This window comes from Miniopterus natalensis, chromosome 6, assembly GCF_054644295.1.
Source record: "Miniopterus natalensis isolate mMinNat1 chromosome 6, mMinNat1.hap1, whole genome shotgun sequence".
Taxonomy (NCBI): Eukaryota; Metazoa; Chordata; class Mammalia; order Chiroptera; family Miniopteridae; genus Miniopterus; species Miniopterus natalensis.
In genome coordinates, this window is record NC_142086.1 from 72,743,095 (window position 1) to 72,757,446 (window position 14,352).

Consider the following 14,352-nt stretch of genomic DNA (forward strand, 5'->3'; position numbering starts at 1 on the left):
GCATAATACTCTCCAGTTCCCTCCATGCTGTCCCAAAGGATAAGAGGTACTTCCTTTTTATAGCTGCATAGTATTCCATGACATAAATGTACCACAGCTTTTTTATCCACTCATCTACTGATGTGCACTTGAGAAGAATGTATATTCTGCAGCTTTGGGGTGGAATGTTCTGTAAATGTCAATTAAATCCATCTGATCTAGTGTGTCATTTAGGGTCACTGTTTCCTTGTTGGTTTTTTGTCTGGAAGACCTATCCAGTGAAATTAGTGGGGTGTTAAAGTCCCCAGGTATGACTGTCTTGCTGTTGATCTCTCCCTCAAAGCCCTCTACGAGTTTTTTATAAATTTAAGTGCTCCTATATTGGGTGCATATATGTTTATCAGGGTTATATCCTCTTGTTGGATTGATCCCTTTTAGTATTATGCAATGACCTTTCTTGTCTCTCATTATGGTCTTCATTTTGAAGATTATTTTGTCTGATATGAATATTGCCACCCCAGCTTTTTCTTTCATTTCCATTTGCATGGAAATTTTTTTTCATCCCTTCACTCTCATCCTGTGTGAGTCTTTTGTTCTGAGGTGAGTCTCTTGTAGACAGCATATATTTGGGTCATGTTTTCTTATCCATTCAGTCACCCTATGTCTCTTTATCAGAGTGTTTAATCCATTTACACTTAAGGTTATTATTGATAGATACTAATATATTGCCATTTTCTTTCTTTATGCCTATGTTTCTGTTTCTCTCTATTTCTACTTCTAATGCCAGCAGTTCCTTTAACAATTCCTGCAATGCTGGTCTGGTGATGATAAATTGCTTTAGCCTTTTTTTTTTTTTTTTTTTAACTGGGAAGCCCTTTATTTCACTATCTATCTTGAATGATAGCCTTGCTGGATAGAGTAGTCTTGGTTTCAGATCCTTGTTTGGCATTACCTTGAATACTACATGCTATTCCCTTCTGGCCTGTAGAGTTTCTGATGAGAAATCAGCTGACAGCTTTATGGGATCTCCTTTGTAGGTAACAGATTGCTTTTCTCTAGCTGCCTTTAATATTCTCTCTTTGTCTTGAATTCTTTGCATTTTAATTATGATGTGTCTTGGTGTGGGTCTCTTTGGATTCTTCTTGCTTGGGACTCTCTGTCCCTCCTGAACTTGTGTGACTTTTTTCCTTCACCAGGTTAGGGAAGTTTTCTGCCATTATTTCTTCAAACAGGTTCTCTAACCCTTGCTTCCTTTCGACCCCTTCTGGCACTCCTAAAATGTGAATATTGTTACATTTCATGTTGTCTCAGAGCTCCCTTAGACTGTCTTCCTGTTTTTTAATTGTTTTTTCTTTTTGGATCTCTGATTGAGTGTTTTTTCTACCCTGTCTTCTAATTCACTGATCCGATCGTCAGCTTCCTCTAATCTGCTATTTATTCCTTCCAATGTATTCTTTATTTCTGCTATGTCACTCTTAATTTCCTTTAGTTTCCATATCTTTTTTCATGCTATTGAGCATCTTTACAATCAGTATTCTGAATTCTATATCTGATAAATTGCTTAGCTCCATTTCATTTAGCTCTTTTTCTGGCAACTTCTCTTGTTCTTTCATTTGGGGCTTGTTTTTTGGTCTCCCCATTTGGGCTGCCTGTTTGGGTTTGTTTCTGTATTAGGTAGATATGCTAGGACTCTCAGTCTCTTTGGAGGGTCTCTGGTGCAGGCCGATGTCAGATGCAATTTATGACTGGCCCTGAGTACCCTGTTTGGAGCTATCAACAATCCTTGGCTTGAGGTCTCCTCTGATGGGGCTGGGTGTGGTAGGACAGGGCCAAGATGCACACCAAAGACTACTTTTCCATGGCCTGGGTCCAGAAGCAGATCATACAAATACTCAAAGTACCCTGAGATCTGCCTCTGCCTGTAAGCTGATTAATCTGATTCTCTTAATGAGGCTTAGGCAGTAAAAACTCCTCTGGGTAGGGCAAGAGGTTTTCCAGCGGGGGGGGGGGGGGGGGGGAGGCAATTGCTTCCCTCCCCAGGCAAAAGCAGCAAAAAATCTGCCTGAGAAAGGTGTCTTCTTCAGCAGTATGGGGGAATGACTCGGCACAGGAATCCAGATGGGTGCCTTTTGATCTCAATCTCCAGAGCCCACAATCCCAGACTCTCCCCCTCTCAGCTCCAGTCCGCTCTGCCCTCCCTCCACTGGAGCCCAAGGTAAGTGGCTGCACATGAAACGTTGTGCGTTGGCTCTTTCAGCGGGTGCCTGCATTTCCAGCAGTCTCTCTCTGGCAGACAGAAACCCTCCTGCTTTTCAGAGCCAGATGTTATGTGGGCACCTTTCTCAGGTCCGGTGCTCTGGGGTGGGCAGCCCAGCCTAGGGTTGAGGCCCCAGAGTCCTCAGTGGGACACCCCCCCCCCCTGCAGCTGAGATCTCCCTCAGGACCTTCAGCTGCTGCCTGTGGGAGCCCAACCAGCCCTCTCCACACTTCCTACCAGTCTCTGTGCAGTCTCCACTTTTCCTCCTTGGTTCAGTTGGTTTTCAGAGTGGTTTTTCTCTATTTTAGTTGTAATTCCAGTTTGGTCCCCGGAGAGTGTCAGTTTAGCTTCCACTCAGTCCACCACTGTCTTTAATCTCTAAGCCTGAATTTCTTCATCCATAAATCTGGGAGTAAAAATAATACCTCTCAGGGGTGTTGTGAGGCTCAAATAGGTTAGCATGTATAAATTACCTGGCGTATATAGGTGCCAATAACCATTTTTGAGTAAATAATAGACAGTATTTCTGTTCTTTCAGATTTGGGGATTAATTAGGTTATTCTACAAGCAGAAAGTCATCCCAAATAGTTTTCCAACTGGGTTTCCTAGAGACAGACTACTTAGATAACTATTACATTTTTTTCTCTGCCATACCTGTTCACAATCTACTCTACTGTTCTCTGTATTTCAGAGTCAAGCTAGGTACAGGGGAGCTCAATTGTTTCTCAGAATCATGTTAAATAAAATATATTTCCAGCTCCCAAAAAGTTGGGTTGCTGCTACCTACTACCTGAGGCTTTCAGGCAGAGGTTGACATCCTTGAGCCTCAGTTCTCCTGTCTGTGAAATGGGATAAAAAGAAAACCTAGAACATGAGGTTGTGAGAATTAAACAAATGAAAATATTCTGTAGTTCTCTGAGCTCCATAGATGTTCAATAAATGTAGAACAGTGTTGATGAGCCAGTTCTCATGCCCTGACCATTGATTCCAGCTGATAGAAGGCACTGAGGACAGCAAGTTGTCCTGTGCTGAACTGTCCCTACTAGCTCTGGTGCTCTGTGTGGGAGATTAAACCAAATCATAACAACCAACCAAACTAATTAACCAACCACATAACTAACCAACTGTCTAAAACCTGGCTTTTTCTTTTCTTAGGAAGGAGAGTAAAGTTCCTACCCTTCGCGTCTTCTCCCACAGTCCACATACGTGCTCCCATTCTCAGCACCCTCCCTGGTCGCTGCTCCTTCAGCATGATTCTAGATCCCAATCTCCTTATGTGTCTGCGCTATTTATTTCATTGTATCCTACCTTTAAAGTTCAGCTCCAGTCTGAATATGTATCCACTAACTCTTCTGACTTGTCCATCCAAAAAGGCATATTAAGATTCGACTCTGCTGTAGATGAAGACCATGAGGTAGAAGAGATAGGGCCACAGTCAGGGAGCCGATGGATGCTGAAGAGCATTTAATCAAATATACCAAGTGAGTAAAGTGCTAAGAAAGCAGTAGAGATGAGGCTGGATGAGAGGAGGCTTTCTGTACGGCAGAGTGGTCAGGGGGCTTCCACTGGTCAGCCTTATGACAGCCTCTCCCTGAGGGTCAACTTAAAAAAAAAAGCAAAGTCCCAGCACCTAGGAATGCTTTACAAACAAGCTAACCCTGCATCCCTGGTCTCTAGCTTTTGGGTGGATCCAAGGCTGGAGCCGAGCATGGAGAATAGTCTTTCTTGGTCCACAAATAACTGACAATAGTTTGGTTCCTTGTCTTAATATCTTTTATGGAGAAATGCTCATGCCCTCTCACGTTTTCCATCCAGCAAGGTTCAAACACTCACTTTGCTTCCAATTTTTATCCCACACTGGATTTTACTGCTGTCACATTGTTATTAAATCACTGTGGGAGTTTGCTATGTTAAAACTATGGAGGAAAATGGATTACAATGTGAAGGACAGCCTTGCAATTTCCAACAGGAGTTGTCTGAATGAACACATTATTTCCTGCTATTTCTCTGGAAAGATCACACGTTATAATCACTATTTACAGTATACTGTGTAAAACGATCTTCGTTTGTTTTCTACAATGGACACTGTGTCATTTAATTAATTTAGACTAAAGAAAAGCAATCAACATTCAGTAACAACATTCCCTTAGGGGATATAAATGAAAATTTTTTCCCATACCCTACACAGCAGTTAGAGCAAAGGAAAGGCTTATATTTATTTATGAACATCAGTGCTCATAGTTGCAAGCAACAGAACTTGAGCTGATTTCAGTAGGGAAGCATGTATGAAAAGGATATTGAGTACTTTACAGATCACCATGAGGAACAGAGAAACAGACTTAAGTAGCCAGAGACAATAGCCACCATCATGCCACACAGCAGGCCTGATGAGAAAAACCATGGTGCACCCACCAAGCCCCAGACGTGCAATGTGGTGGCCCTGCAACCACCAGCTACCACTGCCACCAAGAAAGGGTCCCTGTGTACCCCTCTGCATCTTTGAGTTCTGAATCAATTTGGTACAGTTGACTCTGACTCTTGGAGGCTCGTTCATGAACTCATGGCTTCTGCTAGGCAAGCAAGGATGTGGTAGTTTCCACTTTTAGAGTTGGGGTGAGCTCTACCTGTCTCAAACTCAAAAGGCAGGAAAGTCCCTAAGTATATGAAGCACTTGCCAGAAAAAAAGAAAGACAAATGTCCCCCTAAATCAACACTGCCAGGAATGGGACTTCCAACACCCTCAGTCATAGCTATAGAAACATGCCAGGCCCTCCCCGAGCTGCACAGAACCCAGCACCCTGCCTTCTGTGGGGAGTAGAGATGAATGCAAGAGGAGAATCTTTTCACCCCAAGCAATGTACTTAATCAAACTTAGCTGAATGGAATCTGTTGTTCTTATGTTAGAATTTTTCATTTTGAGCGGATCCTGATCAGATTTTAAATTGGGTGGAATTTCCTATGTATGCTTTTGTCTTTATTTGCTAAGAACAGCATGTTCTTTTGATGGGCTCAGGAGACTAAAGACTTGTATGTGCAGCCACGGTTTCAAAGAAACTGAGAAAATATGATTTTTTTTAGAATATTTATTTGACCATTAGAGCCCAAACAACAATTGGTTTGGAACAACAGTGGAAGCAAAAAATAAATACAGGGCAAGGGAAATCCTGGCAGTGAGTTAAAGGACCTCATATCCTACCAGGCATTTATAGAGCTCAAGTCCAAGATTCCAAGATAGGAGCTAATCAAATAAACAGCTGCCTCTTCTGTAATTGCATTTTAAAATCTCATTCTATCCACACAGTTTTTCCCCCTACTGTCTGATGCATGCTCAGTTGATATGATTTTTTTTATTAAGATAGATTGATTGCCCAAAGTTTTAATTTTAATCCCTGGGTTTATTTAAAAGAAAGCAATTTAGCAATCCATGTTGTTAGGGATGTTTATGGAGGATGAGGCAAAGGAGCAGAAATAGCCGGGAGAAAAAAACGCTGTGGTTGAGCATTCAAGTCCCTGTAGGATCCTTCCTTATATTATGGAAATTTCTGCAGACCTTATGCCATGAGTATTGAACAGATCTCACCTTCCACAGCTTCTCATTGACCTACAGCACAATATAGGGTTTTTTGAACATAAAAGAATCATTGACAACCTCTGTATTACTCTAAGAAATTGTTTACCCATGTGATAAAGAAACCTCTCAAACTTCCTTAATTAAAAGTATGTTACACCAATGACCCACCTTCCTGGTAGAGAAGCTGAAATCCACCAAGCCTGTTTCTCCCCTGCCAATTTCCTCACTCTGATTGCATCTGCTCTCCTACGAGCTCTGTTGTATCACAGGGATGATTTAGTTCCTGCATTGCATGTTGACTAACATAGCACAGGTTGCCCAGGGCCCTGAGCATCTCTGGGCAGTTGAAACTTTTGCCTTTGGTGTGATTAATTTGTAATCACAATAGTTAAGAAATTTGGTGAGGAGCCCTGGCCAGCATAGATCAGTGGTTAGAGCGCTGGCCTGCACACCTAAGGGTCGCAGGTTTGATTCTCCCTGTCGAGGACAGGAACCTGGGTTGCAGGTTCAATCCCTGATCTCTAAAAATAAAAAAAAATTAAAAAAGAAAGAAAGAAAGTTGGTGAGGAAAGAGCTGAAGCTATGTCTGCCTGATTTGTTGGTCTTGCTTTTTTCAGCCTACCAAAATAGCAGACCTCAGTTGCCCTCCTTTTATGATGCTATATTTATACACGGGCTCACAAAATTTCAACTTTCTTGCGTCTGATAGTGTAAACACATGTACAATGGAGTGAAGCAAGGAGTAAAGGAACAGGAAAGGGAGAGATAACCCTGCCGTATCTGTCCTCTGGGTAGAACGATCACTTTGCATAGAAGTGTGGATTTCCTGGAAGAGTCAGCCAGGCAAAGCTTTCAGACTGCTAGGGATTTGCAAGATTGCTTTAATTTGAAAACAACTAAAAACCAAGAAAGAGAGAGAGTAAGAAGACAAGCAAGGAAGCAGCAGTTCTGTGGACTTGCACTACTCTACCAGCTGCTGATGTTATCCATGACATTTCTCTCTGTAAAAGGCATTCAAAATTCAGTAAATTATAATTTCATGTATCACTTCTTTTAGAGGAGAGATTTTTATACATAAAGGCAGAATATAAGGAACTCAAAAATAATTGGATTGTTGAATAATTTAACAAATATAAAGCTTAGTTAACAAGGGTTGATTTTAATTATATAAATAATGCATCTTTTTCTTGAAATAAGGTTTACAATGAAATGGCTTTTTTTTTTTTGTACAAGACCAAACTGGTGAAATGAAAAGCAAATTTGAAAGTTGTTAAGAAAATAAATCTTGCCCTGCTGGGCATGGCTCAGCGGTTGAGCATCGACCTAGGATCCAGGCGATCGGGGTTCGATTCCTAGTCAGGGCATATGCCCGGGTTGTGGGGTCAATCAGTGAGTCTCCCTCTCCTTTCCTCTCTCTGAAATCAATAAAGATATATTTTAAAAAATAAATAAATAAAAATAAATCTTAAAAGTTCTCATCACAAGGAAAAAAAATTTTGTAACTTTGTATGGGGACCGATACCAAATAGACTTGCTGTGGCAATCATTTGGGAGTGTGTACAAATGTTGAATCATTATGTTTACACTTATAACTAATATAACAATGTACGTCAATTATACCTCACTTTAAAAAGGAAAACTGTTAATTAGCCATCCAGTCCTCATCAAATCTCAGTATTTTCTCCAATCATGTAGATCTCATGCATTCATTCAACATTGAGTGAAATTACATCTGTGTTCTATACACCATGATGGGGGGAGGGGGGGCAAATGGGGAAAGTATAATCTCTGCACATAAGGAGCTCAGTCTAGAGAATTCTCATAGCTGCCTTAACAAAACACCACAAACAGGGTGGCTTAAAACAACAGAAATTTATTCTCTTATATTCTGGAGGCTAGAAGTCCAAAATCAAGGTGTCAGCAGGGATAGCTCCTTTTGGGGGCTCAGAGGGAGAATCTCTTAGCTCCTGGTGGTTGCCCACAATTGTTGGCATTCTTGGCATGTGGTAGCAAAACTCCAATCTCTACCTTTGTCATCACATGGTGTTCTCCCTTTGTGTGTCAGTGTCCAAATTTCCATTTTCTTAGGACACTGGTCATTAGATTTAGTGACCACCCTAATCCAGCATGACCTCATCTTAACTTGATTACATCAGCAAAGGTCCTATTTCCAAATAAGGGCACATTCTCAGGTAATGGAGGTTAGGACTTCAACACATCTTTTTCCCCCCGGGGCGGGGGCACAATTCAACCCATAACACCATCCAAGAAGACCTTCTGCAGAGATGAGGAAGCCTCAGTTGAACAAGCCTAGAGGTGTAACCACTAGTGTGCAAGGGCTTCAGGAAGCATTGCAACTGACCTGTCATAGGCAATGCAGAGAAATGGAAAAAGAGTTAGCTTTAACCATCTGGGTCAGCAGGACGAACCAACGCCACACAGAAGCCAGTGAAGTCTTCTACAAGGAGTCAGAAACAGGACCTCCACACTGAGTGGGGTAGAGACACAGAGAAGCTGACCACAGCCCCCTCTCCCACCACAGACTTCCATTTGCAAAGGATCCAGCTGCATGAGGAGGGAAGAGGTAGCCTGATATAAAGTTCAGAGGTTTAACTGTGGGCTAGGGCTGGACACATTTACCATGGGACTGAGACATTTTGAGGACTAAAGTAACCAGAGGCTTTACTAGCAAGCAGTGATCAGAAGGGTCATGGGCCTGCCTGTTTCTCATCTACGGGGGTGGCAGGGGAAAGAGCTACCCTGCTAAATGGGTGGGTGGGTGATCATAAGGAAAGAATGAAGCTACTTTCAGTTGCACCCTCCAGAGCCTAGCTTGTTCCACAAGAGCCTTAAAATGGAAGTGGGTGACATGTTATTTAGCCTCCATGTGTTCATATGTTTTTTAGGTCTTTTTTTTCTTGTCATTGATTCCTAGTTTCATGCTGTTGTGGTTAAAGAAGATGCTTCATATGATTTCAGTCTTCTTAAACTTATTGAGATTTGTTTTGTGTCCTAACATGTGGTCTGTCCTAAAAAATGTTCCATGTGCACTTGAAAAGAATGCCTATTCTGCTGGTTTGGGGTGAAATGCTCTGAAAACATCAATTAAATCCATCTGGTCCAGTGTGTCGTTTAAGGTTACCTTGAGACAAATGAAAATGAACACACAACAACCCCAAATCTGTGGGACACAGCAAAACCAGTCCTGAGAGGGAAATTCATAGAAATACAGGTCTACCTCAAGAAACAAGAAAAATCTCAAATAAAAAATCTAACCTTACACCTAAGGAACTAGAAAAAGAAAAAAATTGGAAGTGGGTGCCTGGTGTGTTTGGGCAAAGAGGTTGTGATATGTCCTGCGATAGAGGTGCTCCTACACCCTCCTACCTGCCCCCCACCCCCAAGTCTCTCTCAATTTTGGGACCCTGGAGAATATCCAGAAAGTTCCCAGGATCCCTGGGGATGGGCTGGGAAAGTAGTTGAGGTTTGAGAGTGACACAATCAATCCTGATGCTGGCGAGCTCAGGTTGAGGATTCCTGTGTCCTGGGCTGTGGTGAGGGTGTGGTCACCCCGAGCTTCAGACCTGATGCTGGACTTGGCCAAGCCTCGGAAGACCAGGAGCTCCAAAGGCTAGGCCAAGGGTAAGGCATTCGATGGAGATGATGGGATTAGAAATCCCCTGTGTTGACTGTTCAGTTACAGCGCAGCACATGGTGCATCGGCAGGAAACATCAGAACCAGAAGCAAAGGCTGGCTACAGAAGGTAGTGAGTGGCACAGGAGGGGTGCTTCCTACCTCAGTGGGGTACAAGGTCGGAGGAGGGCACGAGGATACACTGTCTCACTCCAAAGTCAGGGCAATAATCTGTAGTCATAAACACTCGCCTACTAAGGAAAGAGAGCAGAATTTTCAGTTAGACCTATTATTTAGCCCAAGGATATAATCAGAGGGAACTGGGTTATTTGATAGTGAATGTTTTTAGCTGTACATGGAAACATGGCTTCAAGAACTCCACTGAATTAATTCATAGAGAAACAAAGAATGTTCTATTTGGCATGTCTATGTTATGACTGTATATTTTCATTCTGCTACTAAAACAATTATGTTGGTTAAGGAGAGTGGGTGGAGCAGAGACCAGAGATTGGACTGCAGACACACCCAGTGAGCGAGGGAAGGGATCATTCAGCCAGGACAGCCCAGCTCAGCATAGAACCAATCCATCCTAGAGGAGAGTGCTTTCACTGGCTCCCCCACATCAAAGTGTGGCATTACAAAGAGCCTCATATATCTACACCAGCAAAACTAAGTGCATTATTTGTTGGAAAGCTGCAGGGCACTGCTGTTTCTGAATCACACCAGATCAGTGGAGCAGGAAAGGCAGCGAGGATCATAGTCCTCTCTTAGCTTCCTGGGATGGGTGCTCCTCGTGGCAATGGAAATCTATTGTAAACACCCCAGGAAACACCATACAGTTGCCAGATTTGCTGGCAACTGGTGTTAATTATGCAGAAATGCAAATATGGGATTAACATTTATTGATGTAAAAGCAGAGAGAATTAATCCCTGGAATCCTCTGGCTCCTGGCTCCCGGGTTTACCCTTTTCAATGGTGCACTTCACTAGTGTGAAAATAGTCATATTGTGAATGACAAAATTAGACACTGTAACTAATAAGTATACAATATTTAGTAGGTGCCAGGCACTATATAAGGGCTTTTAATAAAATAACTCATCTAAACCTTACACTGACCCTATAAAGTGAGCACAGTTATTATCCCCATTTCATGTATGAAGAAAGTGAGAGGCACAGAGAGGTTAAGAAACTTGCCCAAGATCATACAGCTAATAAGGAGCAGCCCTGGGAATCATACAGGTAGTATGGTAAATAAAATTGAAACATAAACCAGTCTTGGATAAGTACAACTCACTGATACTCTATTCTTTGTAAACTGTAGGGAAAGGAGCTGTGACAATTTCCTCTCACCCCTCCTCTTTCCCTCAGAGAAGGGCCCTCTTGTATAAGCCAGGTTTTGTGTTTGTTCAGCAGCCTTCACCTGCAGAGGTCCACTTGGAGCTCTGACACCTCATTTATTTCCTGAAGGGATACCATGGAAGAGGGAGGGAGGGTTTAGTATCTGTTCTCAGAAAAATACTCACTTTGGTTTCTGCCTTTAAAAATGCCGGAATCTAACTGGATTTTTTTTTTCAAAATTATTGAATAATCTTTGCTTATTATTGGTGAAAGATGGAAGTAACAGACTAATATTTAATCAAACAATAAAGTTTACCACACATGCCAGGAAAGGCTGGCTCCTGGCAACATTGTAAAGAGTAGAGATGGGACCTAGACCTCCTGGCTCCCATTCCATAGTTTTACAGGACCATAAAGCATTTGAGCATGAAGAGACCTAAAAAATGTTCTGTCCTATTTCCCAATAAGGAAACTGGGGCCAGAGAATGCATGTAAATTTGCTCCAATTAGAAAACCCTATTATCTGGGCTCCTAGTCCTGAGCTATTCAGAACATACACTGTATACATCCACAAGCACGCTAACACAGAGACATGTCCACACACTGACATATATGCAGACTCCTACATGCACACACGCACACAAATATGCACAAGACATGGCCAAGGATACAAGGAAGCACATACACAGACATACATGTGCACAGGTGCCCCCTCCTGCAGGAAGTCATGTTTTCTACCTACCTGTTCAATAAGAAACTGGGAGTTGCTGGAAATTGATGACACTTCCCTAAGAACATTTGGATTTTCATAAATGTCTCCGGAAAACAGAACCACATTGAAAAGCCAAAGTAAAGAATTTTAAAGGTGCCGTTTCAGGCAGAGAATCAGAGACTGCCCACTGCCCATTCAGTGGTTGCCTTTGGGAGGTCTCCTTGGTGCCTTGGGACCATTCAGGCAAGTAAATATTCTTGAAAAGATGTTAGCCTTTCTTCTCAGCCCACTTTGGTCCCAGCCCAACTTGCTAGGGTTCCACCTTCCCACAAGTATGTCTCATTTAAAAAGCATTCCAGCTGGTGACCCCACTTCCAGAAACATGTCCAAAGAAAACAAATCAACCCCCCCAAAATAAACTTAAAAGCTAAAAAAATCAAAACAAAAAGCATTTTGGAAAGAATTGTGAAATACAAAAGAATACATATGTATGTTACAAAGCAGCTATTCATTTTTCTCTGTTTTTCCTCTTCAAAAAGACTTACTGCCTGAGAGCTGTGGCTGTGGCTGTGGCTCTCGCCGGCCACTCATCTTACCGCTCAGAGGAGCCCCAGGTTTTGCCAGGTCCTCCTGCTCCCTGTGGTTCAGAGTTTAGCTGTGGGTGAGGAGAGAGGGCGCCCTTCCCATTCTGAACCCTGAAACACAATGTTCATTAGAACAAAAGCTCTGGTCTGCTTTGCCGGGTTCGATACAAGTGGTTTGCCTGACCCACATATTGCAGCTCCCTTCACATTGCAATATCATAATAGCTCATGGTGTACCTTGAGGTCGAACTTGGCTATTGATCTCTTTAGACATAAATACTACAATTAATTAGAGATGGACTTGGACTAAAATATCTGACCTTTCTGGGTTCTTGAGTGTATCATTGGTATAACCTCAGCTAAGAGATAAAGAGCCTGCTAAGGGCATTTTTCACCCGAAGATGTTCTCGACAAATGACTCCATGGGCTGAACCAAGTACTTGCTCCATCAGTATTCAGTTTAGCAGGGAAAAAAACACGCCCCTTCACCCCAGAGAAGCTCAGGATGGCTGTGGGACAGGCTGGTGAGGAAAAGGCTTGTTTCTTGAAATATACATGCTGAAGCGCAGAAAGAAATGCAGGAATATTTTTCACTTGGCTCTGAGCCTCTTGGAGGATGTCACCTTCCAGTGATGGATGGCCACACAGGGTGGGAAGTTGGAGCTCCACACCATCCAGAGAGCTTCATTCATATTCCAGTTATCTTAGCAGAAATCAGTAATTGACCATGACAAGAGTAGATATCAAGGCTTTCATAGAGACCCCTCAGTGAGTGACTGGGCAGGGGAGGTGCTTGGGTCCCCAATCTATCCAAGTACATAGGAGCACGTGTGTGTGTTGCGCATGTGACAGCTCAAGGGCTTTTCACAGGTCTAAGAGTCCTACTTGCTCGCTGCAGCCAATGAGGCCCCCATGACCTGGCCCCAGCCTCTCTCTTTAACTTCATCTCAGTCCTCCACCCATAACTCACACTGTCCTGGCCCACTGGCCTGTTGTGACCATGCCAGATGTGAGGTGATCTCTTTCCTCAAGTTGTGCTGAGGTTGGGCAGGACCACAAAAGTCTTTGCCTGAACGTTGCCAGGGCTGGTGCCTTCTTATCATCTCTATCCCCAGGCTTCAGTTCACCTGTCCCCCTTGGCCATCTTCTGGTGTAGCCCTCCCACTCCATCTCTCTCAGTTTCTGATTTTATTTTCCTCCCAGCACCATAATACTGAGCTACTCTTGTTTATTTATTTCTTATTTCTTGTCTCCTTCCCCATTCTGGATGAAAGCTTGATGAAAATAGAGAATTTGACTGTCCTTTTATCACTGTATTTAGCACATAGTAAGTGCTCAATAAAATTTTTAAAAATTGTATCTTTATTGTTGAAAGTATTACAGATGTCCCCTCCCCACCCCCTATTGATCCCCTCTCCCCTGCATCTCTCTCCCCAGGCCTTCACCACACTATTGTCCATGGGTTATGCATATATGCATATAAATTCTTAGGTTAATCTCTTCCCACCCACCTCTGCCTTCCCTCTGAGATTCTTCAGTCTGTTCCATGTTTCTGTGGATCTATTTTGTTCATTAGTTTATTTTGTTCATTAGATTCCACATACGAATAAGATCATGTGATACTTGTCTTTCTCTGACTGGCTTATTTTGTTAGCATAATACTCTCTAGGTCCCGCCATGCTGTCTCATAGGGTAATGGATCCTTCGTTTTTACAGCTGCATAGTATTTCATGGTGTACATATCCGAGAAGATGCTTGATATGATTTCAATCTTCTTGAACTTGTAGAGACTTGTTTTGTGTCCTAACATGTGGTCTATCCTTGAGAATGTCCCATGTGCACTTGAGGAGAATGTATATTCTGCAGCTTTGGGGTGAAATGTTCTGAAATCTCAATTAAATCCATCTGATCTAGTGTGTCATTTAGAGTCAGTTTCCTTGGTGATTTTTTTGTCTAGAAGATCTATCCAGCAAAGTCAGTGGGGTATTAAAGTCCCCTACTATGACTGTATTGCTGATGATCACTTCCTTAAAGTCCTCCCGAAGTTGTGTTATTTTCTTTATTCCGGTTTTGGTTTTTTTCAGCCTGTGTGAGTCTTTTGTTCTGAGGTGGGTCTCTTGTAGACAGCATATATTTGGGTCTTGTTTTCTTATCCACTCAGCTATCCTATGTCCTTTGATTGGAACATTTAATACACTTATATTTAAGGTTATTATTGATAGGTAATTATCTATTGCCATTTTATTTCTTTAAGCCTATGTTTCTCTTTCTATTTCA